Here is a 27014-nt window from a genome sequence, read left to right as displayed (position 1 = left end):
TTGGCTAAACCTTTTACAACCCAGTCTCATCAACAGGATGTCATGCTGCTGTTTACTGATGTCTCTCAGCTTCTCATGCCTGCGGCACACACCTGACCCACTATACAGGGGTGATATTTCTTTTCGACTGTCATATTTCACAGTATCCTGTTGTATATTTCCTAGAACAGACCCTTCCTGTTGTATACTGCCCACATATCAGCTTTATCATCAAACTCGTCCTGACCTGCTAAAGACTCATTCAGACTAATTCCAAAAATACTCTGGACCCTGCATAAAGCATAAATAATATAGAATATAATTGTTTGCTATCCATTCTGACATACGTTCAACTTGAAAATACAATACAAAGACAGCATATTTAATATTTACATTATCAGCTTTATTGATTTTTGTAAATATATTCTTCTGAAATGTTCAAGATTCCACATGTAAACAGGTTAATTGGCAGCAGGTGATAATATTGTGAGTGGATATGAAAAGGGCATCCTCAAAAAGGCTCACAAACATGCAAGGTTCACCACTTTGAACACGTGATTGTATAAAGAATATCGCTACAAGGGATCAGGAACACTCAATGAAACAGATGTCGGTAGTTCGTTTGAAAATGACTGCATTCCATTTTTATTTACATTTTACACAGTCCCACTGTTTTTGGTTTTGGAGTTTTATTTATATCCTAATTTTTTCTCTGTCCTTGGGCAAGACACTGAACCACAAATTGCTCCCAGTGGTCGGGCCAGCACCTTGCATGACAGCTCGCTGCCATCAGTGTGTAAGTGTGTGCATGGAAGTATGAATGAGCAACAAAAACCTTGTACAGTGGTTTGGATAAAAGCACTCTCTAAATGTAGCCGATTACCATTCATCCTGTTGTCCTCGAAATCCCAGCATATGTCCTGTAAAAGACAGAATAGCAAATAGAAAAATGACGCCTCTATCATGCTTTTGTCATGTTATGAATTATTCTCACTAAATGTGAGCTGCAGGGATGTTCTCTGTAATGGAGCTGTTCATTATTAAACAAAAGCCTAAATGGAACATGCATTGAGGGAAATGAAGACACGCAGGCATTCAGGGTGTCAACGAATCACTGAGAAGAGGGACTGAGCCTTATTATGTGTTAGTCTGGTCACATTCAAGACCAGACTCCTTTTAATGAAAATGTCTTTTAAAAGTATCGGCTAAATGAAAATAAAAAAGCATTAGAAAAACTTGATGGCCAACACTGTGGAGGTCTTGTTGCCTTAACAGTGTTAGGGCCTGTACTTCAGAGTGAGAAGCAAGTGAGAGACACTTCATAACTGATACTGGAGGCCACTTTTAGCTGTTGAAAAGATGTTGCTTTTTTGTGGTGGGGTTCCTGTGCTTTCTGAATAAAAGTGTCCCAAAGTTCTATACTGAATCTAGTTGAAAACAGTATCGTGAGTAATTTCATCCTTGGTTGCTAGTTTAAATAAAAAATGCTTCAGTGATAGGCTCTCTAAAAAGTAGGCCGTTTTTAATTGAATCACGGAAAAAGGAAAAAGGTTTTTAATTTGTTAATCTTGAGGCAATGCATGAATGCTGCAAATTATTTAATTAGCCATGGCTGCCATGGTGAAGGATGCATACATGACTCACTTAATAATTTTGATTCACCTCAACCACAAGCCAGGAGTTAGGACTGAATCTCATACCTTTGCGTTTCTCTGTCTCTTCTGAAAATAGCACCCAAGCTGGGGTCATTTATTTTTGACTGGGCCTACGTGAGAGCCAGACATAATGAGATGGAGCTATAGTGACATGTTACATGGCAGTCTAGATAAGGGAGCAGGCAGGAAATCATTTCTTTTCCATTTACAGCTTTAAAGTTTACTTTTAAATCCAGATTTTATGAAACACCACGGCTGCAAGGGTGACTTTAACTGGCTTTTGCAACCCTGTACTCAGGCCTCTAGGAATTCTGGACATTTCATTTAAACTGCATATAGATGCATTTTCAGCTATACAGGAGGTCAGTCAATTTCACCTTAAAGTTTATGACAAGTCAGTGGGTCTAACAGAAAATGTAAAGGTTGCATATAAGGCCAAGCCACTGTGGAGGTGCAGTTCACTTAATAACTACTGGAACTATCCTTTAATGCTGGAAACGACATCAAAGCAATGGTGATTCTGCACTAATTAATGTGCATCTCCTTACCCAAACAGAATTAAATGTGCACCCGGAGCATGGCTAGAACAGGGTTATGATATCAAAATCGGCATTAAAATTAATGTTTCTATCTCCCAACACTCGCTCGGCTTAAAACAGAAACTGCTGAGTTTAAAGGTTAAGCTTTAGTGTGTGTGTATGTGTGTAATTACTGCATATGCTAATGCAGTAGTAAACAGAGCTGGCATTGATTTTACCTCCAATGCATAGCGAATCATGACTTTCTCTGCACTAGTATGATATGACAACCAGGCCAGTCAGCTAAGGCAGTGAGATATGAGGGCAACATTAATGAGTGCAAAAAGTAGCCACTGTATTGTTGCTGGTAATGTTTCCCATCTGTATTTCCGTGCACATTATCACCCCCAGTTCATATCTCTCACACACAGTTATTGCCCAGGTGGCAGAAGATCAAATCCTGCTGTGGCAGTGACGGATTACACAGAAAATGCTTACATTTTTTTCAGTAATGACAAAAGAGATCTGAACTGAGATATGAATTATAAACTCATAACAAGGTATACGCATGACCCTGAATCCAGTTACTAAAAATGATGGCACTGTCTGTAAAACACCCCAAATGTCCCCTCTTTGGCCTTATGGCACTCCTTGCCATCCTTTAAATTCTGAGCTGTCCAGGCAAGCGGGACAAGAAGAAAGAAATCTGGGCATTACACAGCCAAACCCAACTGAAGGGAGCTGAGCTTAAGCTGGAAGTGCAAGTACAACTCTCTTAAACAAATTAAGAATCGAGCATTGCTGATTCAGCCAAATTTCAAAACTCAGGGTTTGCCACCAAAGCTGCTGAGAAACACTTTGATGCAGGATTTTCACTCTGCCCTTGTAAAACTCTGAAGGGAAGAGTAACTAAGGCTAAATCTGGTGGGGGGATGGGGGGGGTATTTTTTTTAAAGGAAAGAGCAAAGAAGTCTTAAAAAGGGTGATATTTCACCAAAATTGGTGGCAAGTGACAAGATATTTGAATGTCAAGACAGATGCCCAAGGTGCCCTTTAGCAGCTGACTTCACTCAAATGATGTGATGGCTCTGTGACCACTAGCTGAAGTCTGCAGTGAATGAAAATGCAACATATGTGTACATAACCTACAGGTAAAATCCAGTTCATTTCACAAAATAAAGAAGAGAATAAAAGGACTACAAAGTAAAGTGGAAATCTCTGGCTGGATTGTACCAGATACTGTGGTATGGCCTAGAGGACGGCAAAGCGACTTGGGACCAGAGGGTCGCCGATTCGATTCCCCCCAGGCTGACAGGAAAAACCAGGTCCGGGTGGAGGCAGCACTTCTCCACCGACCATAGCTAATACTGCTGTGTCATTTCTGGTGTTACCAGGCCTAAACACTGACACTGATAAGACAGGGATGATGATGCAGAAGCCATAGAAAGTCACTGAAATGTCAGTTTTAAAACATCCACAAAGTTTTGGATCACACACACATATCTACACCTATTGACACAAAATTTATTTTAATTAACGATTCACCCTTTTAGATCATGTAGCAGACATTATTCTGAAGGTATAAATCGAGATCTCTCCCTCTCACAGTCAACAGTGTGTCTGTAATCCTGTTTGCAACACAAATACACTGTCAAAGCTAAGAAGACAGGAAGGCAGGGTTGAGCACACACACAGCTGCTTATGCAAGTTGCAAGGTAAGCAGCGTGCTTAAAGCCAAAATTGCCTCTGCTATCCGCTTGCAAAACTTGGCAAGAGCATGATGTTCAAGACAGGAAAAGCGGAGTCCAGAGAGAGAGAAATGCGTGGATGAAAGGATCAAGAAGGGCGAAGGAGAAAGAAGAGAGAAAAGGGGTATCGGTAACTCAACAAATTGGATATCAAATTAGATAATGAAGTTCGACATGTCTTTTTGTGCACTCAGGCCTTCTCGCTTTGTCTCGTTCTCTATCTCTTTCTGCCCCTGTCACACCTGAGTAAGATACAATAATGTGAGAGGATAGTGAGCATTTGGCCACGGTGAAACGCGTTATCCTTGGCCACCTTACAAGCTGAACACAAACAGACGTGTACACAGAGAAATGCACATACACACACATACAAAGAAGCACGTACACCACTGTGTCAGGTCCACTAAGGAAAGAGGACAGGAAATTCACTTTCAACGTCATCTTTTACTGCCATTCTGTTATCTCTCTTTCCATTTTTCACCGCTCTGTAGCACAAGGTGCACAAGGTTGAAGTGGGCCTGACCTTACAAAAGAAACAGAATGTATTGAAGATATATTGCCGCTTCAACTTATAAAAAATTATTTCGAAATCTTTTTGAAATTTCTGGATGATGGGAGGATTCTGCAAAATATCAATGGAGAGAGCGAGTGGTAGGTGTGGGTCTTTACTGAAGAAAACTCTGCTCCAACAACAAACACAACATAACAGCCTTTTTTGTTGCTGTCATTCATGTTCTTTTGTCAGTGTGGATTGCTGTTGCTGTTCACAGAGACAGGGTTCAGTGGTAGGTTGTGGGTTTTCCAAGCAGATCTGAGCACACAAACACGCTCTCCTCACTAAGTGCCAAGTATTTTTCTGCAGGTGTATTTTTTTGTGAAACTAGCAGCCTCTCTGTCAGATTATAATGAATGACAAACTGCCTCAAAGCAGTCACATACATATCGTGTCAAACTAAACTTTTGAACGCTGGTGACCACCCAAGTGAGACGGGGCAAAGAGCGAGCGGGGCTGCAGGGAAAACAGACAAATATGTGGAATAGTGAAATCCGTCGGGCTGAACAGAGCAAAGCTAAGATCGATATGACTCATCTGTGATCTCAGAAGAGGCCATTCACGAAGCTCTCTAGCAGAGTTTATCAGCCTTTACTAGACCATGACCCTAGTTTTAGTGCCTATAATTCTCCTGAGTGAGGCACTTAACTATGAAATTGAGTAAACTATAATTTTCAAGTGCATTTTGTAGCTCTGACTTTCATAAAAATGAATGTAGGCTTCAAAATTACTTTTTTAATTTTAATGCTTTAAACATAAATAAATAATTACTAGGAACTCAACACCATCTGTTCAACAAGGAACTTTATTTTTAGGTTTTCTGGTTTGACAAGGACTTTACTTTTTAAATTTTGCCACTACAACATAGTTAAATATATTAAAAATGATGGGAAATCACTTGATTATAGTCAAAGTTGATGATGTTAATGAGATCCGCCAGTAGAGGTTGAACGCCTGCAGAACCAAACACAAGATTGCCACAGTGGAGCCACAGGAACACTGGACTTGGAGTGCGTTTCTTCTTTATACCATGCAGAGAACCCTTCAGGCTGAACGATGGCCTAAAGCCAATATGACTCCAGCCCCAGGGTGGGATAGGCTGATGGCTGACACACAGATACGATAATAGCGAAATGTAACTGTCTATCCTCTAAAAGAAGAGCTGGAGCACAGAATGAATCGACTCAACGCATCAGTGCATTTTTTTTCTAAAAACTTTTGCTGAAAGCCTATATCTCTGGCTTTAGATCTCAAAATGGTGGATTGAACATACACATTCTGAGTCATCTGCAGAGCTCCTCCAGACAATCCCAGATGGACAAGTGTCGTCCCTCACCCACTCCCCCACCCCCACAAAAAAAACACAAAAAAAAAAACTAGTCTTTGGACATTTTAGGTACCTTCCAGCAGATGGTTGTTCTAAGAAGAAGAGAATGAAGCTGAGGGCCTCAGTGGATTTTCATCATATTGAAGAAGCCCCGTTTTACTCCCAAAAGCAGGATGCACAATTTTGCAAACCTACAGATCTGCTTTGATGCAGATAGATGCTGTCTTCAGTTTTACTCCATGTTACATTAAATCATCACCTTCCTCAAGTGGCCCAGGTGGCAGGTATATGGCAGGTTGCATTCATCACCACACTTCATCTCAGTTTGAAAACAACTTAAATCCAATCCAGACCAATGTCAAAGCCTGGCATTCAGCAAACTGCAGCTGGTCTTTAATCCAAGTTTTGCCTTCAATGCCACGGAGGAAAGTTATAGAGCAAGGGTGACTTTTAATATAAACATAGGCTGCAATTTAACACAGAGTAGCAGTGTGATATATATGGGATGCATCAAGTATATTCAATCAAACTACTTGATGCGAAGGTTGTAAGTTGCCTGAGGCAAAAACACTTAAATAACAGTATTTCAAAGCCAAGCATTTTGGCATCTACAAAAGGGTTTATGTCTCAGCCAACAGACCTGTTTACTCAACAGAAACATTGTTTAATATGGGAAAATTACAAATAGGTCGATGTATCTGTCATGTAAAAGTAGATAAGGGAGTCTAAGAGAAGACGTTAAGCAACAACATATATTACATAAGGGTATACATTACAAAAATCTGCCCGGCATCTGTCCCACTGCTCTGCTGAAAGCATGCGCTCTATGCCAGATTTCTGTGATGGCTAAACTGTTGTTTATTCACGTCATTCACCAGCTCTGCTAAATTAATATTTGTACCAAAAACAAATCTGATCTCCCTCTCTGAACTGAAATACTGACCGACCATGAAGACAAATCAAAATGTCTGTCCACTTTCACTCCTGCTGACTTACCCAGTTGAATAAGTAATGGAAAATCAAGTGATTTATAAAAGAAAAATAATCTCATTCTGATGTCTTCCTGTGATGCATCCAGGACCCCAATCTCCACAACAAACATCTACCTTGCCTGTTCACTTTGATGTGGCTGCCAAGACAATCACAGAGCATGCAGACACTAAGAGGAAAAAAGTGCCATCTATGCCAAATAACACACTCTTGAAGATGAAAGTAGCCTCACAGGTAGAAATGAAACCCCCATGACAGATATGCACAGACAGACAAACACAATTGTTCTCTAGATGACACATTCTCCCTCAGTCCCATCCGCACACACACACACACACACACACAAACGTGAAAGCACACAGTGATTGGGCAGGAGAAACACTGGAGGGATTTGCCCAAACGAGCTGAGTGTTGAGTGTAATCCCTGCAGAAGGTAAACAGACTGCAGAGGTTTTATATAGAAGCCAGGGAGCAGGGCTGAGAGTGTCACCTCCTGCTATGGCTTTGAAGACTGAGGTTGGAGAGCATAGAGCCAGATAGGACGGGGAGAACAGGGAGCAAGCATCTGTTTTTCGGCTTGGTCGGTTGAGCTGTTTTATCTGTCTGTCTGCCTGCTTGCTTCTCAGTCTGTACATTCCTGTCCCTTTTCTGTCTTGTCCTATTTTCCTCTGTGTCTTTGTTTGTATTGTTCTCTGTCTGTCTGTCTCACTTTTTCCTCTATGAAGACAAGATGAATCTTTAATGATCCTCTGTGGAAACTTTTCCAGAAGCAAAAGTCATAGAAAAAAGCAGGGGGGAATATAAACATGAAAACACAAGTACAAGGAATTGGGATTATAAAAAAGTTATCTCAGTTGTAAAATGAAAACCTTGTAAATCAAAAATTTTCTTACAAAAGTTCCAACTTGGAAACAAAGGAAAGCAACCAGCTTCTTTCTGTTCCCAGAAATTATGTAACATGTATATCATGATTATTAGACCACCTTGTGTTGTGTTAGGTTGAGTACCTGGTGAGGGCGGCTTTCACAAGACAGAATGTTCATGTGTTACCATTCATAAGAAACAGTTTTTATTTCCCTGTCAGTTTTTGATTGATTACTTCCTCTGAACAGAGATGATTTCCTGTCAGTGACCAAACCTGCCGACAGAATTTAATTTGGGAAAACACATTTAATATAGCTTCCCAGTCACAGGTGGTGGTGGTGGTGGTGGTGGGGTTCACTCCTCTCTCCTCTGATTTAAGCTGATAAGACTATGTATGATAGTGACTCAGCTCTAGAAATGGCAATTATGTTGGGGCTGAAATGATGGCGGACACTGTCAAAACGTCCCACATTTCACACTTCAGTTCATTAGAGGATATCTCTAAAAACGAGTGATTGAATTTCCTTCAGCCTCAGTGATACTTTAAAGCTGACACAGCATGTCAACAGGCTAGACCATTAGCATTTTAACTTAAACTGCTGAAAGTTGAGCAAAACTGAACACAAAGCTGAGTCTGACAGCCCTTTGAATTAAGTGGCATGGGCTTTTGTCTAGTGCCACCCTCAGGCCAAATGTATAATTTCGCCCTCACTAGCTGTTATACATCTAAAAATAGCCAAAGTTGTGTCTAGTTTTCATCCATCAAACCCTTTGGTTGTCTGTTGTGTAATGAGGGTTACAGCCTCGCAGGGCCAGGGCATTAGCTTACATGAAAACCCTTCCTAGTGTAACTTGAACAGATTAAAGACACAATTACAATAGATTGTTATTGTTCTAAGTGTCTCTCCTATGTGTCTGTCGTGTAAGCCTCTGCCTCTCATCTCTTTATCTGCACTGCAACACTTTCTCCCTCCCTCAAGCACCATGTCTCCTGTCCCAGCGTTCCCTCTCATCAGCGTCCATATCTGCCTCACCCTCCCCTTTCATTCCCTTCATCTCCCATGTTGTCATCCTCCACCCCACCCAACCATCTCTAACGCTGTCAGCAGTTAGATCAAAGTAACAAGACATGGGGTATTTAACCCATCACTGCTTCTGCTGATCAGCACCTTCTAAAGCCCTGCTGGCAGACTGACAGAGGCTAATATTCACCCACACACACACACACACACACACAGAAATTTACATGCATGACTCACAGGGTCATGAGTCGTGCTCAGGAAGAGATTTGTGTGTAGAATGTTTAACCACCAAAACATGTTCAATGAATGGTTTTCAATAACTTTGACATACTTTAAAGGGGGAGACTTCACCTGCGTGATTTTCCAGGTTTTTTAAATGAACTCCCACTCAGCAAAAATCAGTGACGAAGGCGACAGCGCTGATGCCTTCTCCTCCCTCAGCCACACTTACAGAAGTTCACTGATAGCATAAATATGAAGGATGACTAAAGTGTTAGTTTGCAAATTTTGAACTTGTGAGTGAGAGATGATCTTATTATCGTTACACCTTCACTTAATTTGTCACTTGATGTTTGCAAAAACGCTATTCAAAGTTGCACTCCTGCTCCGGCTCAACGATGGAGGCAGACAGCAGCAGTGAATGGAGAGAGGAAGCAGAGTTTGTGCAAACAAAGCAGTGAATCAGACAAATAAAGCTTTATTTTCTGACTGATTTATGGCAGTTATGTTTCAATCCTCAAAAACAATCCTGCAGGAAGGTGTTTCATACATAAGTTTTCTGTAAATTCAGCCAAAGCGCATCTTATCCTGTCTATTTATCCTCTGTGTGGCTGGCCACGTTTCTGTGTGTGCATCTCAGCCATGACCCTGGCCATGTTCTAACGGACACAGACTTGCAGCTCACAAAGTCACGAGGCAGGGGGCTTATATGTAGCAAAGTCATGATCAAAAACTTACATCAGGTAACATGGGAGAAGTTTTTAGAAGGGCTTTATAAAATGCCCCCCGACAACCACCCACACACACACGCACACACACATCAAGAAGAATTCCTAATCCTGCAAGAGAGGGAAAGAAGACAGGTTATTGGCCTTTAAAATGCAGAAAGTGCTGATGCCTGCCATCATTGATATCTTTCATCTGTTCGATGGGGCAAATGCATGCATAATCACAACTGCAGATGGGTCTGATCTTTAATCTACAGCTGATTCATTTTTTGTCAATGCCTTTCATTTATATTCATTAGCTCTTTGAACCTGAAAAAGGTAGATTTCTTTTCACACTGTTAAGGTCAGATGCTGAGTTTCATTCTTCCCCTGCCCCTCTGTCGTTATCTCGCTGTTTATCCATCCATCCATCCATCCATCCATCCATCCATACCAGGAAAGTTACTTTTGAGGATGCAGTACTGAACATCAACATGAAAGTTTGTGGCAAAAAAATAGCTTCCTCATCTGTTTTCACAAACTCTCATTGTGAATGCTCTTGCTAGAACTTACTTCAGTTTCAAAGTAGTTTCATCATAAAATATGTTCCTTCATAATATCCAAAGAGAGCAATCGAGAGGCCATAAATTAGCACATTTATCACTCTTTCATCAGAGTTTCCAAAGCGAGCTACTGTTTTAAAGTGAGACGAGTAAGATGAGCAATACGGAGGATTAAAACATTTCCCAAAGGGAGAAAAAAATTCTGAATGAGAGCCCTCAAGGTCTCACCGCTGATTGACCTGAGCTTTTGCAAATTGTGTCTGAAAATACTTCACACAAAATAATAATTGTCTTGACATATTTTTTTCTAACCCTGCAATTGCACGACACGGGTACAAAAAAAGAAAAGCACGCCTGAGTTGCTTGCTAGATTTATAATTACAGCCTTTGGGACTCACAGTATGTATCAAGCACATGAAAGAAACCATTAAACAGTCCATCAAGTGACAACATGTAAAACACACGTCTTTCGATGCTGTCAAGTTCTGAAGAGAATTGACAGATGGAACAAGCTTTCTTGAGGACTTGAGCTCTGGCTTGCGGGTCTTCCTTTGCTCTCTTAGACCTTTGCCTTAACCTATCCTCACAAGGGCCATAATTTTAAGTGCCGTGATAAAACATGACAGGGTAGCAAAGCGACTCCATTAAAAAACGCAATTACTGTAATGGGTATGGTAGGATGTCCAGTTTATGTATAAATGGGGAGACTATTTTCTCCTGACCTCTATAACACTGTCTCAAAGCCATCACGGCTAAAGTGCTACAGGCAGCTAATATTGACAGATCTGTTTGGCAGTGGTGATTGGACTATTGATGAGATGGTATGGGGGTTAATATGAGGAGAGGCACCCGGCGGCTATGAGCAATAAAATCTGCAAAGCGAACTTCTCATCAACTTGTGGAGATTTAGCAAAACTTTGTCAGAGGATTTGCTAACAGATGGTTGAGATGGAGGATACTGAAAAACATGAAAAAATGTGTTCTGCCAAAGGAAAGATCCCCTCTTTCAGAAAATATTACAGTATATCTCATCCCTGCATTTCAGCAAAGTGCGAGGCAACATGCTGTTTCAGAAAACTTAAAATGACTGCATACAGCAAAAGACAAATTCACAATAAAACCCCAAGATATCTACCATGCAGAAAATATGTATTTATATCTGAAATGCCAAAAAGGAAGTTTGGTGCCCCAAATTGAACCCCCGCACCCCCCCCAAAAAAAGGAATCCATAAAGGAGAAACTACATGTAAGACTCCGTGTGCATTTTTCTTACTTTAAAACATTTTTCTGTCCATTACCACAGAGAAACAGACATAATGATGGAGGCCATCTAGTGATGAAAACCATCATCAGTTTGACAACTGGAAAAATCATCTGTGATGGAGCAGCAGTGGTAAAATCACCTGAGACTTTGAGGATATTCTATTTTCACTGAGCCATGCATCACAGAGAGATAAAAAATCCAGGGATGAAACAGAATGAATAAAGCACCTTCATTTTCATCCTTTTAAACTATATTTGAGGATGTCTATCCGCCCATCTTTTTTACCCCTAAAACCAAGTTCGGTCTGAACACTCATGACTCATGGAGCAAGCAGGAAATACAGACAGGAGCTTGTTAGCTTGCTGCAAACAATTTGTTAGTTTCAGGTTTGTAAGTTGTCAAATGCTTCTTTGTTAACAGATGTGAGAACATACTCAGCACATCACCAATTAGATGATATCAGCAGGGGGTCGGGTGCAACTTGTTGTAGCAGGAGAAATTAATCGCTACATCTAGCCAAGCTGAACAATAGTCCATAATTTTAATCATCGCCGTTCATGTCATCATGGTTCATTCACAAGTCATCCATTGTGAATGACTTGTCAGGATCTGCATTATGCAAATCTTGTTCCTGTGAGTTGACAGCACCGGTCGTCAGATGCACCCTGTGAGGTTTGATTGCGAATTTAATTACTGTTTTTCAGATTAATTTGTCAGTAAATTAGCCCTGACTATGTGAAGAAAACATTGGCTGATTTTAATCATTTTACAACATTAACCTTTTGGTTGTTAATGATCATGAATTTCTCCGGTTCAGCAATACAGAGAGAAAGGAGAAAGAGTCAGTGACGTTTCCTTCCAAAATCATAATCAGTCTCAGAGTCGTACTTTTGCTTATGTCTGTCCCTTATAGGGTCAGTTCGCAAAATGAACAAAAAAAAATACTTTTCTGCTTGACTTCAAGCTGAAAATTTTGTTTATACTGTACTCTATGTGTTAAATCAAACACACTGTCAGTACACTCACAGTAAATGCAAGGATGTTTGGCTTAATCACAGTTGCCCCCTTCAACAGAATTCCTGTATGAATGTAGAAGTTATTCAGCTCCAAAATGTTAGTGAAAGTGAAAAGTGAAAGTGGTTATGATGCAGACTTTGGAAAATAAAAAGAAACAAACACTGAAATGGTTGTCCAATTTGTCTGGATGTGGAACTACATCATTTCACAAAAAGCAAAAGTTTGTTGTTAGCAGCAGATGGCAGCCCAGTCAATGTGGTTGAGTGACAGCTATAAAACAGTTATAAAAGTAAAGACTTTATGAGAATTATAGCTTTTGCAGGGGTTTTAAAAGTGACATGCCCCAAATTTTTTTCTAAAATGGAGGCTATTTGTCCAGAGGTGACTTCTTTTATGACCACTCTAGCCTGAAGCCTGGTCCCTTAACTGCAATTCTGGATGTACTCGAGGAATCTGTTGTTCTTACTAAAAGAGATAAAAATATATATTTTGTTTCATTTTAAGCCTGTAGGCATAAACTCATTCATATCCACCCTCTTCCATTTCTTGGTTAGAAGTTTTGATGTCTTCTCTTGACTTGGAGAAAAGTAAAGACATTCACCTGCACTTGGTGGGAATAATATGTGTGATAAGTTCTGGTTTAATGGGAGCAAACAGTGAAGCTTTACTAGCCAACCTTGTTTTAGATTCCTGCAAGGAGGATGTATTTTGACTTATCACTTTACCTTACTTTTATTTTGACAGAATTTTTGCATTTATGCACACTGCTGTTAGATACTCGTGACTCTGACAGAGAGAGACAGAGACAAAAGGAGACTTAAGTTGGTTCACAGTAAAAGCACTCCCAGAAAGTCAATAGGGTTGCGTAACTCAATTTCCTCTAAGTCCAGGAACATCATGAAGATAATGGATTTCTTGTCAAGGGAACAGGGACTTGGTGGTGTGAGATGCCAGCTGCATGCTCACACACACTCACTGTAGTACAAAGATTCTGTGTAACGAGAAGGATGACTAATAAAGTAAAGGGATTGAAATGTCTGAAGAAAAGAGAGAAACTGGGGAAAAGAGAACGATAGAAGGATGACAGCCAGAGATAAAATGAATAAGGACGAAAGCATATTTTAGCTGGAGGATAAAAAGAGACCCGAAGGGAAATGCAGCAGGCAAACGAAAAGTTGAAAAGCGTGAGAGACCATGTGAAAGAGAAGCAAACTGATAAAGTACTAAAGGCCGAAAGGACACAAAGAAGACAGAATAGGAGGAGGAGGTGAAGAAAGGACAAATAATTTGAATGACACCCTTAGGGAGAGAGCAAAAGGAGGAAGCATTGAAGAGGCAGAGAAAGTGAGTCAAGGAAAGATGGAGGGAAAGAAAGAAAAAGGGAATTATATAAAAGCATTCAAAGGTTAAATAATTTTGCTTGAGGATCCAGCAGCAGAGACTCTGAAGACAGGAAAACAAGTGTGGAGGTAAACAGTGAAAGGACAGAACAACATAGAAAGACGGAAGGAAGGAGGGAAGTTAAGAGGGAGGCAACAATAGATAGTTTCACTGGAGGATTAAGAAGGACCCTGAGGGCCATCCTAAAGAAAGGAAGAACGATCAGAGGGAAGCACTGACATTTGCTGGAGATTTAAATTCTCACAAGTTTTACATGAATTACCAAGGGTTTTTAAAGTGACAAGGAGTTTGCTTGGAAGTTTGTGCCTGCTGATGAAAAATTTGTGAACCACCTGCAGCCTCAACAAGTTTTATTTGCATTGTAGCACCAGTTACTCCGCTTTCCAGTTCGTCATCGATAAGTGACTTACAGAGACTGTCTATCTGGGAAAAACTGCACGCTGCATGTCCATGATGAAGTGACCCGAGAGATCGCTGTTACAGATGACTACTACTGCATCGTTCCCCACATTCAACACATTTTCACAGTGACATTCCATATAACCAAGTGAATTACCGTTTTTAAAACTAACCAACATTAACTGTAGCCTCATCATAACTTTGAAAGGTTCTGAGAAATGATATCCTGCCAGTGGGGGTGTCAGATCACAATCCCATGTGTGTAAGTGTAAAAGACAATGATTTTTCATTAATGTAAAGTGTATTGGCATTATAAAGATGCATTGATATTCATGACTGCCAGAATCAGCGGATAAATCAAACAGCTGAAAGTATATTCCCCATTTCTGCCTAAAAAGCCTTTTGAATTAAGGGATCTAACTTTAAAGTGATGGTAAGACAAGAGCTTAATTTGTTTTTAATTCTACTTCCTGTAGGAGTTGAGGGTTTACCTCTAGACATTTAAGAGTCAATAAGAGCTTAGCTAAACATGTTGTTGCAGCAGTGAGAAATCAATTACCTCTCCCTATATACACACAAATACAGCACTGCTCTCCAGCCTTGTAGTGAGTGTTTCCCCACACATATTTAGCCTCCTGCTCAACAGTGAAAGGACATTTTCCCCTCACCATTTTTTAAATTACTTTTCTCTGTTGCACATTGGTTGCCTCAGCCTACGACCTGAAGTGCAGAGTGAACAGCAAACTACAAAATGCTGTACAGTACATCAGCTGTTGGACCATGTGTGTCATCCATATGGGAATAAGTGAGGAAAAGAGATAGAGCAGAAAGATTGGGTTGGGGCAGGGGGCAGGTTTCTCTGCCATTCAGTCATGTCAGATTGATATAGCAGTTGTTGGATGTTGCTCATTCATGTATACCAATAAATACATTAAATATTTAGAGGGAGATTATACAGTTGCACGTGCACTTGAGGCATAGACAAACTCACATGCTGTATAGGCCTTCTGTATATATAACTTTAGCCTCAGCTGCACTTAACCTGTTAAAGCAGCATAAATTCAAGAGAAGCTTGCACACAACATTGCCTCCTGTCGGTGTGCTCAAATTACTCAATTGGCTACCACTGAGATAAATGTTGAACAGACTAATCGGTTAATCAATTGGTTTATCAATAGGAAACTAACTTGTTTCAGGTTCTCAAAGGTATGGATTTGGTATTTTTGCTTTTTGCTTTAGTCTTCTCTTCAGTTGTAAAGGGAATACCGCTCAGCTTTAAGCACACCACAGAGTGATATTCTCTTGTCCATAAAACAATGCACTTCTTATTTAAAGACTAACACGACAGTGGGTGCACAGATGGGCATGGGCAAGTACATTTGTTTACTTACACAACAAACTTGCAGGATCAGGTTGTAACCAGGGGAAAATAATAGCTCAGCCTTGTCTAGACTGAGGTGCCGATGGTGGGCAGATTTCCTGCTGCAGATATTAAGGAGTGTAAAGATGTGAGCTTCAGTCTTGGTGCTAGAAGAGAGAAAAAATAGAGTGTCACAGCGATGGCAGCAGCAGGAGATGTAGTGCCATGTGGCCATTGGAGCAAACCATTGAGAGGGTGTTCTGTGAAACAAAGTGGTAAGTCAGAGCACAAACCATTGGCAGATCTCCATGTCCCCAGGTCAGCTCAGGTGCCAAGGAACATCTGGTAGTCAACATTTCAAAGGCAAGAAGGATCTGCGGGGAAAGAGGGTGATGTGTAAAAACATACGGACAAAGTGAGTAAGAAGTAGAATGTTTCAGAGACTGGAAAGGAACACATGGAGCACAGGTAGAGTGATTATAGCTGATTCTAAGCAGCTGGTATACAGGCAGATGTAACTTAAAGGAGGATTTGATGGTGATGATGATTACAACTAATGGTCAGGAAGGAGATTTAAAGATTAAAGGGCAGAAATAAATAAAATTAACATCTTCATGTTCTCTTATAGTATATGAGGAAGGGCTACATTTTGATCCAAAAATATATATATATTTTTTTAACCTGAGTGTTTGAGGTTGCACTGAGCACAAAGCACAGCAATGCTGCGATCTAAATGCTAACATAGTTATTTTTAACAGCTATGCTTATGCTTGCTGTCTCAGTTCATTGTTTAGCATTGTAACATTAGCTCATGTAAACTAAACATCATGTACAGCTCAGGATTGTGGGAATATCCAAAGCTTTGCAGGTATTTGGAAACAAACTGGAAAAGTTAACCTTTTGTCTGACACATGGCACTTGTTGAAAATGCAAGGGATTATCAAAATGATTTCAATCCATTCCAGGAGGGACATAAATTACAGATGACAACATCACAACATAAAAACAGTGGATGATTTGTGTGATTTAAGTAAATGAAATGACGCTTCACTGAGCATGGTTGAGAGAAAAAAATACTTAAATCTTGAATGACATTGGGTTCATGCTGATGGAAGTGTAATTGGTTGGATGGCATCAGGTGAGTCCCAGGCACAAAAAAGAAAGATAAATCCAACTTTTAAATCCAATTTTTTTACTATTTTTCGATATTTTAAAGAGTAACGCAAAAACGGCCACAAAAAATCAACCTTAACATTTTGGGTGATATATGTGTATTTTTTCATTTGTGGCAACAACTGAAAAAAGAAACTCTACACTGCATTGACCTGTGTTGGTAATGTGTCTTCAATAAAACTGCATTTTAGTGCTAGACCAAATCATTTTGTCCACCCAACCAAACATGGCCAAAGAAAAATTATATGGCCAATAAGAGCTTATAGCAGCCATGAGAGAAGAAACCATCAATCAGAGGCTGATGACAGCGGTGTAATTTGCCTCAGGTTCGCGAATGTGTAGCTGTGGTTGTGTGTTGTGTGTATGACTGTATGGTATGTGAGAGCATGCTCCTCATCTGTCATCTCTCCTGAGAGTCTGTGAGCATACAGGTCTACTACCACTCAGCCCCACAGCTACTGGCAGGTAATGAGAGCTTTATGTGTTTTCATTACTTTGTGCCAGACAACAGAATCACACTGAGGGCTGCTGGTAGAGACAGAAGCTGGAGGTACGCAGTCAAATCAGATTAAGGACCTGAGATATATGGTACCACAGGTGAGCAGGTAGGCTGACTGAACTAACAAACCCATGCTCCAGGGAGCAACACACACAAACATTCACACACCTGCATCACAAAATGTGAAAGCATGCCTACAGCTCTGCACATAGAGCACATATAAAGGTACATGGACAAACAATGATATGATAAATGATGCGGGGTGAATGCGGTTGTGTGTTTGTGCACAAGTCTCTTTTACTTTGAAACTGAAACTACCATTCAAAAAAATTAAATATTTTGTCTGTAATGGTCTGTCCAAATTAAAATTTTGCAACAGGCCATGTTTGTTTGTGCTCTAACAAATTATGTGTTTGTTCTCATGTGCCTGAACTTGACTTTTTAAAAAAGTGACAACCTCAGTGCACATGGAGAATATACATTGACAGATGATATCCAACTTGCATCCAATGCCTTGCAGCGCTCTTTATAAAGAACAAGAACACAAATTCTTGTATGTGAGTGATGTAAAAACACATTCAGGAATGTACTGATCTGAATCAATGTGCAGATTGGGTACCAGCCACTACGTGACAGATCCACATCAAATGCAATTCCTTTGTAAGTGTCATTATAAAATCACATTTGAAATGGGATGTGAGTTACACTATCATTCACATTGCTTGATTCAAACTGACTCTTCAGTTTAGCTGAGCAGTGAGATATAGAGATATTAAATTTTATTGGAGAGGTTGCTGGGCATTAGCAGGCCCCCCCTGAGTCAAGGGGAGCATGCCTGAAAAAGATGTCATCTGGATGGCAGCATATGTTGCTCCAAAACCTGAATGTATCTTTCAGCATTAATGGTGCCTTCACAGGTGTTCAACATACTCATGCCATGGTGTTAACACACCACCATAACATCACAGATGCTGGTTTCTAATATGAATAGTTCTTTTCCAGTTCAGCTCAGCAAGCACAACGTTCATGATTTCCAAAACCAATTCAAATATTGTGTCACTCCATCTCAGATGAGCTTGGGCTCAGAGAGGTGTTGTTGTTTCTGCATGTTGTTGATGTATGAATTTGCTTTGGGGTCTTAACTTGCATTTGTAGATACAATGACAAGTCCAAGCATTCAGTTGATACAATCATGTTGGTTCAGAGTGTCGTCTGAAGGACTGAAGGTCATGGACATGCAGTGTTGGTTTTCAGCCTTGCCCCTTACATACAGAGTTTCCTCTGGGTTTCTTGAATCTTTGATAATGTGAAATCCTTAAATTCTCTTCAAAAAGTGAAGAGAAAAGGAAGATTTAGGGAGTGAGAAAGACCAAGAAGGCTATGGATAGAAGAAAATGACAGAATTGGAGAGAGAAAACGCAGGGTAATAGAAGGTAAATGCCTTGAGACAGAACAATATTTAATATCTTAATGCCTCTGGACTCACATTTATTCCTGGTGAGTTTGGCCTGTATCCCATCACCTTTGTCTGATTTTTGCTACAGGCTCAGTACAAAAAAATGAAATATCAAGAACTGAACTTCTCTCTCTCTCTCTCTCTCCCCCCTTCTGTCTTTGCAATAAGAAAGGCAAAGGCTGTTTCGGGGAGAAATGGAGGGAGTACCACAAATTATTGCTAGTAAATTATAGATGTGGGACTGCACGAGAGACTGAAAATTGGTCTAATAGAGGAGCATCAAAATGAAGAGAGAAGTAATGAGCAGTGGCAGAAGGAGAAAAAGCTATGGTATTTTTGTGAGGTATTAAAACCAATGAACTTGCAATAAAGAACCTTAGCGCCCCCCTTTTGTCAGTGAGAGTAATTACACAAACACTGTCAACATGCTTATGATGCCACAGCCTTGGACATACTGCTGTTTGATGTGGTGTTGTCCATCACCACAGTTGCTTCTCCCTTCAAATCTAGCAAACCAGTCTGTCCTGGTTGACCAGCAAAATCCTCACAGACTTAAAAACGAGTTTTATCTGGCAGTAATAAGTCAATCATCATCGTGCAAAACCATTGGCAAGGGTTTGAATGTAACCGCACTGCAGATTTAACATTACATCTTGAGTAAAGCTGATATAAATGGTATATTAAAATTTAACCGAATGGCTAAATTTTGGATTGCAATGTCTTTCACATTGTAACAACATTACATTCCCAGAAGTTAAACTGATCAGTCAATAAAAGGCACACAAGGGTCCTGACACACCAGGGAACTCAAGTCCGCAAGCACTGATCTCAGGCACTGATGTTGGACGAAAAGGCCTGGTTCACAATCTCTGTACTAGTTCATATCAAAGGTGTTGGATGGGGTTGAGGTCAGGGCTCTGTGTGGGCCAGTCAAGTTCTTCCACACCAAACTCATCCAACCTTGTCTTTATGGAGCTTCACTTTGTGCACTGGGACACAGTCATGCTGGAATAAAAAGGGTCTTCACCAAACTGTTGCTACAAAGTTGGAAGCGTAGCATTGTCCAAAATGTCTTGGTATGCTGAAGCACTGAGATTTCAGGTTACTGGAAGTAAGGGGCCAAGCCCACCTTGAATTTCCAAGTGGTATTATTGTTGCCACCAGTGTCGCAAATTTAACCGGAATGCTTTCTGTTTTCCCTCAGATTAGCAACTACCAACAATACAGGATAAAATCATGAGCTTACTCATTTATTTAATTGGACATGGAGACATGAAAGCAAACTGAACTGGTGCCAGGCTGCCAGCCTGATTTGATCAACCTTCATTTTTAGATTAATAGAAAAGTTTATGGGAAGTACCTTAATCCTGTTAATGTCATTATTCTATAGCCATTACATTGTGCAACCAACATTTACTTCATGTGTTAAAGCAAAAACTTGTATTTTAGTGTTATGATATGCTTAGTGTCTTCCTAACCATGACACCATGACATTATAAACAATGATTTGGTATTATAAAGACCACCATGACATTATAAACACCAAGCAATATAAACATAATGAATTTAGAACATAACAATGTGGGAAACCAAACTCAGTTCTTAAATTTCTGAGGGTTTTGGGTTCTCGGATCATATTGGAACTCATCTCCTTTTTTCTTTCTGCCTGTCTCTTCCTCTCAGCAATCAGGTCAGTCACTGAGTCTCGCCAGCGCGCATGTGCTCCTACAAATCCTGTTCTCACATGACTTGCAACCTGACTATGCAAGAAGAGCAGCATGGGACTCAGAAAGATGAGGGCAAAGAGAGAAGGAAAATATGCGACATCGCTTGCATTCTTCTTCGAGGATGGCCAAGGCACATTGCGCTGGAGAGACAGAGGGAAAAAGAAATGAGAAACATAAGTAAACAGAAAAGGGCTTGTTGGCGACGCCACATTCTCCTGAGACCGTGTCATCTATTTTCGCTGCCTGACAAGCATGTTCTTTCACAGCAAAGAGCGTCAGGGCAGGGGGAGACACAGCGAATACACAGTGAATCAGCGCCATCTCGCTCTCTAAATCTCTCCCTTTCGCTATCTCCTTCTTTCTTTCACACACACGCGCACAGACATTCATCTCCCCATGGATGCCATGTCACTGACTTGAAGAGAGGAACATTTGCATTTCTGTTCCTATCTGTCTCTGAACTCACATGCTGATTCACGTGACAGTGAGTGTGTCGATCTGTGTGAGTGCATATGTGTCTGTGTATGTGTGAATATGCACAGAGATGCAGTGCATGTACTTGCTAACAAGTGTGTCATGTTAGTACATTAGCACATGCCTGTTTGGGTTGTTATCACTTCTTGTACAAACGCAGGGTGCATGTGTGCATGTATTTGTATTTTGACACGTCATACTGTACACCATCAAAAAGGGATGTTCTTCAGCCAAACATCTTCACACTGTTAGACATGGAGCTTACAGCAGATAGTTACAAAGTAGGGATTTTGTGAAAAGGGTGTACTCCAGCATAAAAACCTCAAGGCAGAGAAGAACACATGAAATAGGAAATGTGAACCCACAGGGAAAGGAAATATATGAACATATATCCAAATATATGCAGAATATATGTTGCATGTATGCCATATTTAGGGTCATATATGTGCATGTATGTGGACATATAGGAAATATATGTGTCATATATGACCACATATATGCTAGTCAGGTGCATATATGTCACACATAATTCCTTATATATAGCTCATATATGTCTGACTTTTTGCATATATGCCATACATAATGTCTATATCATACCTATATCTCACTTTATTCCCAAATGATGTAATGTGCATATATGTTCAAACAAGATGTATTTATGATTGTACTTATTTTAATTCAATGCAGATTGAGGTTTGCGGAAGAAAATTCAGTGTATAAGACAATGGTGCCTTCACAGGTGTGCAAGCTACTCATGCCATGGGCACTAACACATCCACATACCACCACAGATCTGGCTTTTAAACTTTGCACCGGCAACAGTCTGCATGGTTCTGTTCCTCTTTAGCTTCCAGAAGGTTTGAAGGTCAGGGGTATTCAATGCTGGTTTTTAGCCTTGCACCGTACATGTAGAGATTTCTTTGAATACTTTGAATCCTTTTGATGATATTATGGGTTGTAGATGGTGTAATCTTTAAATTCCTTGCAATTTTTCTCAGATTGCTGGACTATTTTCCAAGACAGCTTTTCATAAAATGGTGGAGCTCGCCCCATTCTTGCCTGTACATGATTGAGCCTGTCAAGGATGTCCCTTTCATACCTGATCATGATACTCTCACCTGTTGCCAAGAAAACAGGTGTTTTTGAACATTCCATAACATTTCCCAGTCATTTGTTGCCCCTGTACCAACTTTTTTTGAGATATGCTGCTGGCATCAAATTCTGAATAACAGACGATTCAGTGACCCTTTGTGCCTTGTATGGAAGCATCTGCATTTGCTATGTTTCTCTACCCATTTATCAGACATTTTTAGCCCAAATTTTCTCCAGCAATCTAAGTCAACTTGAAGGAAAAGTTAATGTTAACAGAATCAAAAGTGGTTAAAATGAAGCTCTCTGAAGCAAGGTTGAATAGCAGCAAGCATAAATATTACATTATCGCCTAGAATACCCAGTCTGTCATATCAGGCCATCATCCCTGAAAGGAGCTTAGAAATTTAGTTTTTAAACCCAAAACTACATAAATAAATGAACTCTGTTTAAACACACAAAATTAATAAACTGAATTAAGTTGTACCCAGATATATAACTAGCTTAAAACCTTAACATGAACCCAAAGTTTTCATAAGAGAAAAACTCCCACAGTGTCAGCAATAGGCAAAAATACAAATACATGAAGATAGAATGATGGATTCTTTTGTTTTAGCTTTCATGAGTCTGCAGTAGCACTCATACTCTGTCCTATTTCCTTGCTCAGTTTCAACCCACACATCAAATGAAAACACTGCATAGACATGGCAGTTTCCTGAAATTACAGCTTAGACTTTTAATGTTAAAAAAATAAAATCTAAAAAAGAGCTATTATGATTGCATAGCACTCAGCATGCTTTACTCAACCACTGTGTCCTCAAACACAGGCACATTTACATTTAAAGCGCGCATGAACAAATAGGTAGAAAATGATCGGAAAAGAGCAAAAACAAAACGAGAGGAATGAATATAATGAAAATTTCTCTCACAAAGCAGAAGAAATTTCGAAATCATACAAGAGCAAAACCAAAGGAATAAAGCAAGCAAAATAAATATTCCGTGGACAAACTATGACAAATTTCAAAGAGACCACCATGACAAGGCAGAGACAGAAGCACTGTGGTCAAATAATTCCTCAATATATTCAACTTTAATACCTAGCATACCGTATATAGTAACCAGAAGGGAACAAAGGAGCCCAGAGTCATCCAATTGCAGAGCTCCTGGGGGTTCAACGACTTGATGACAGACTGACGGCGATGGACACGTCAGCTGCTGTTGTGATTAACCTCATGGTTATGAGTCACAGAAGAGGCTGAGCAGTTTAACCCCACAGAGAAAAAATAAAGATGTGTGCAAGAGAGCGAGGCAAGAAATTTTCCTAAGCATTTTATCTCAGCCACCTCTTATTCTCCTTTCTGTCCTGACCTGTGGAGTTGAAGTGTTTTAATTAAACTCATTATCCTTGGGGAGAGGGCAGGGGCAAACAGGAGCAGGGAGGGAACAGGCGGGCAGAGGTGAGAGTGTAAGGGCAGGGTGGAGAAGAGCAGGGGGAGGCTGGGACCAGAAATGGGAGCGAAATGAGACGAAAGATGCCATCACCCCAATTTTAATTCTATGCTTCTTTGACAGTCCCTTTGGCAATGTTCTGTATGATTAAACTCTCCTTTCTTGCAAGAAAAAGTTTTTCACAGGGTTATGATGGATAGATTTAATATTGTCATGTAAATCAAACTGAACTGTAGAGTTCTCAGTTATATTTTTGCCCATGAACTAATAACTTGTTTGTCCTGTACTTTCAAGACTCTAGGAAAAGAAATATTGAGGCCCAAGAAACAATATAAATGGCAAAACATATCACTATAATAGGTACACTAGTGAGACACCTGACATGTCTCAACAGGTGCATTTTAGACAACTGTAGTGGGTGACATGCTTGTCCAGAGGAGAGCTAATAGGGAAATTTCTGTATTACTAGCATTACAAGAAATCACCAATTTTGGCCAAAGCATCTGCAGGGAACTGAGAAAAGTGGACACACAGACAACTTAATTATTTCCTTTTATTTTCAACTTTCCCTCCTTCAGCAAACATGTCAATGTCAAGTGCTTCAGAGTGACAGATAGATAAAAGCTGGAGCCCTCACTGATGCTTTGCCAAGCAGAGTTTCTGAAAAATACTCAGAGAGCATATGTACACCTGTGTTACAGAAAAGTGGTGTCGCCAATCCCGTGACTGAAAAGTCTAGTAACCAGTGGTGAGTGTCAATCAAATAAATCAACACATGCCCAGTAAAAGTTTCCTTCAATAAGATGAGCATATGTTATTTTTATAAAATGCAGTACCATGTGCATTACATCTGTTACATCACTTCAGTAAAAAATAGAAGCATAAAACCCTTCAATATGGTGGCATTTATTTTGAAATACATTCTAAAACCCCTGCTGCATAGACTAATGTGAAGCTCTCTGTTTCATTTTGAGTCCAATTCATGTCATCAGGGATGCCAAGCTGTGAGAACTCCATGTAAGTCATTGGAAGTCACAGAAAGGTTTTAAACAGGCCATCTATCTATAATAACTTTGTCACTGTTTTTCCATCCTTTCTTCCTATCACACTTGCACCATCTTAACGACTTTGTGCCTTTAAGCATTCATCAAAGCAACGGCCAATAAATCAACCATATCACAACATGTCAACGCCTCTGGTGACTGATAATTTGTGATTTCTAACACAAAGCATGCACGCACACACACACAAAGTTCCTCCCTAACCTACACAAAAAAGAAGACTTGCTACATTTAACAGCAGCAATGAGAAGAAGAGAAAACAGAAAAAGTAACTGTGATCATCCATTCTTAGGTATTCAAGGCTGAAGTTCCAAAAGGGCAAAGCAGGTGATTCCACTGAGGCCCCCAAACTCAGAGAGAATTAAAATACATGGGCTTTAACATTGTGCAAAGCTTCATTGCACAATATGCAATATTCTGCTGCTAGGGATCACTCACCAAGAAAAGAGTTTGGTGATGTTGTGAAATAGCATGGGATCATGAGATTTGCTTTCTTCACTGTTAAACATCACCTTTTTTATTTCTAGGTTAGGATTCCTCTGGTGTTCATTGTTTATGAGATTTCTACCACCAGACAAAATATCCACAGAGGTCCCTTCCTCCTCCGAACAGTTCCGATAATTAAAACCACGAAAAAAAACTGAATAAGGCAGTTTCTGGTTTCTTGATAAAAATCAGTGTCTCTCCAAAGCTCTGTAAGCCACACTGCTAACATTAGCTCAGCTTGTTTCTCTGATAACTTAAGATCCAGACTTCCAGTTACTGAAATCCATCATCCTCCTAAAAGATATGGTCAACAATAGCCGGTGTCTAAAAACTGACTGCAACAAGCTTTGGAAGCAGGCAGTGAAAAAGTAGTTGGCACCTTTAAGACCATCCTTGTGTCATGTTTATGTACATGTCGCATATTACCACACAAATAAAAGCAAGGTTGTATTTCCGCAGCTCATTTGTGCTCTGCACCCTCTAACTAAGCTGAATTCAGTCATGCAGCTATCATGTTACATGTGACAGTAAAATATAGCAATTTAACTGGAGGAGTATAACTATGTTATTCTCCTATGAAATTTGCTAATGAGGCGAATAAGAAAACACTTATAAGCTCCCCAACATTTTCTATGTGTAGTGTATAGCTAATGCAAAAACAAACTGCGTACATACATCACAACAAACCATGAAATAAACAGCAGACATACACAAACACAACACTCGCCATGAATGGAAAATCCCTAAAAACTGCATACAGCACTGGATTAAACTGTGATGAGCAGCAGCAGTTGTCCAAGTCCGTCCCTCACTGGAATCTAATGGCCATTAGACTCAGCAGTAACTGAGGATTGTAGAGTGAGCGTTACTGATGTACCCTTAATGGAGATTTCATTGTCACAACTGGGAACATCGTTAGGGTCTGCTAGCCTCACATGGCAGTGACATCTAACCAATTACAGTGTTTATGAGTCCAATTAATTAAGACGAACATCTGAGAGGCATTTTTGGATGGCATGGAGGAACATTCTACCAGGGAAAATTATTACTGTTGAGGGGGGGAGAGTGTTTATTTACCATCTGGGTGATGTGGAAAAATAATTTTAATTCAGACTGTGTTTTAGGGTCTACATTCATATGTGTGTGTGTGGTTGATGGAGTCTACAACATCTCTACATAACAAGTGGTCCACCATCAAGCTGTCACTTTTTATCTGAACAGCCATTTAAAAAAAAAAAAAAAAAAAAAAAACTGGGGGTAGTTCATAATATGCCCTCGTACTTTTATCCACCGCACGCCCTGTTGCCCTCTCATTAAGACTGTTCTCGTCACCGCTGAAAAAAGAAAACTGGCAAGCCCTCCTGAAGAGATAATCATGACGCCAAACCATCTGGAATATGAATGCATTTTGGATCTGACACCACACAACATAATGAGTATGCATGGAAGAAGGGTGGATAAAGGTACTTCTGCTCGCTAACTTTTAAAAAATGCATCTGCCTGACAGTAATGTAACCGCAACAACAAATCCGAAGTTACTTGTTAGTCGCCTGATAGCTGAACTGAACTGCCATTTTCACTGCAGATCTCTAAATGGATGTGATTCAGGAATATGAACCCACGCAAACGAGTCATCTTGTTTGTCAAAGGTCCAGTGTGTAGGACATAGTAACATCTAGTAGTTTGGTTGTAGATTACAACCAAAACACCCCTCCCCTCACACTACCCTTCCTGGTATAGAGGAGAACTTATATTGACCATAAACCTCATGAATAAAACAAAACTAAAAGGCCTCTCTTGAGCCAGTGTTTGATTGGTCCATTCTGGACTGCTGTAGAAACATGGGGGTACAACATAGCTGAGCAGAGAATCCCCTCAATATGCTGATTTAAGGTAAGGTAATGGAAAACACAAGTATTCTTCACTTCAGGTGACTGTACACTGATGAAGGGAAAATTACAAGCTGAACTTCAACAATTTAGTTTTGTATCAGGTTATGTAGGTTGCATTAATA

General features: G+C 40.1%; 1 long non-coding RNA gene across 1 annotated transcript in view; it reads right to left on the bottom strand.

The window, feature by feature from the left end:
• Window positions 1-365: 365 nt before the first annotated feature.
• LOC124071128 overlaps window positions 366-27014 on the bottom strand; it is a 42410-nt gene continuing 15761 nt past the window's right edge. Inside the window, exons 3-5 of the long non-coding RNA XR_006845290.1 lie at window positions 15880-15960; window positions 15618-15753; window positions 366-899 (exon numbers count right to left, since the gene is read on the bottom strand). This is a non-coding gene — a long non-coding RNA (uncharacterized LOC124071128). The remainder of the gene's footprint in view (window positions 900-15617; window positions 15754-15879; window positions 15961-27014) is intronic.

The sequence above is a fragment of the Scatophagus argus genome, chromosome 14 (genome assembly GCF_020382885.2).
Source record: "Scatophagus argus isolate fScaArg1 chromosome 14, fScaArg1.pri, whole genome shotgun sequence".
NCBI lineage: Eukaryota > Metazoa > Chordata > Actinopteri > Scatophagidae > Scatophagus > Scatophagus argus.
The sequence above is the reverse complement of the archived record's forward strand: the minus strand, read 5'-3'. Positions and strand labels throughout refer to the sequence as shown.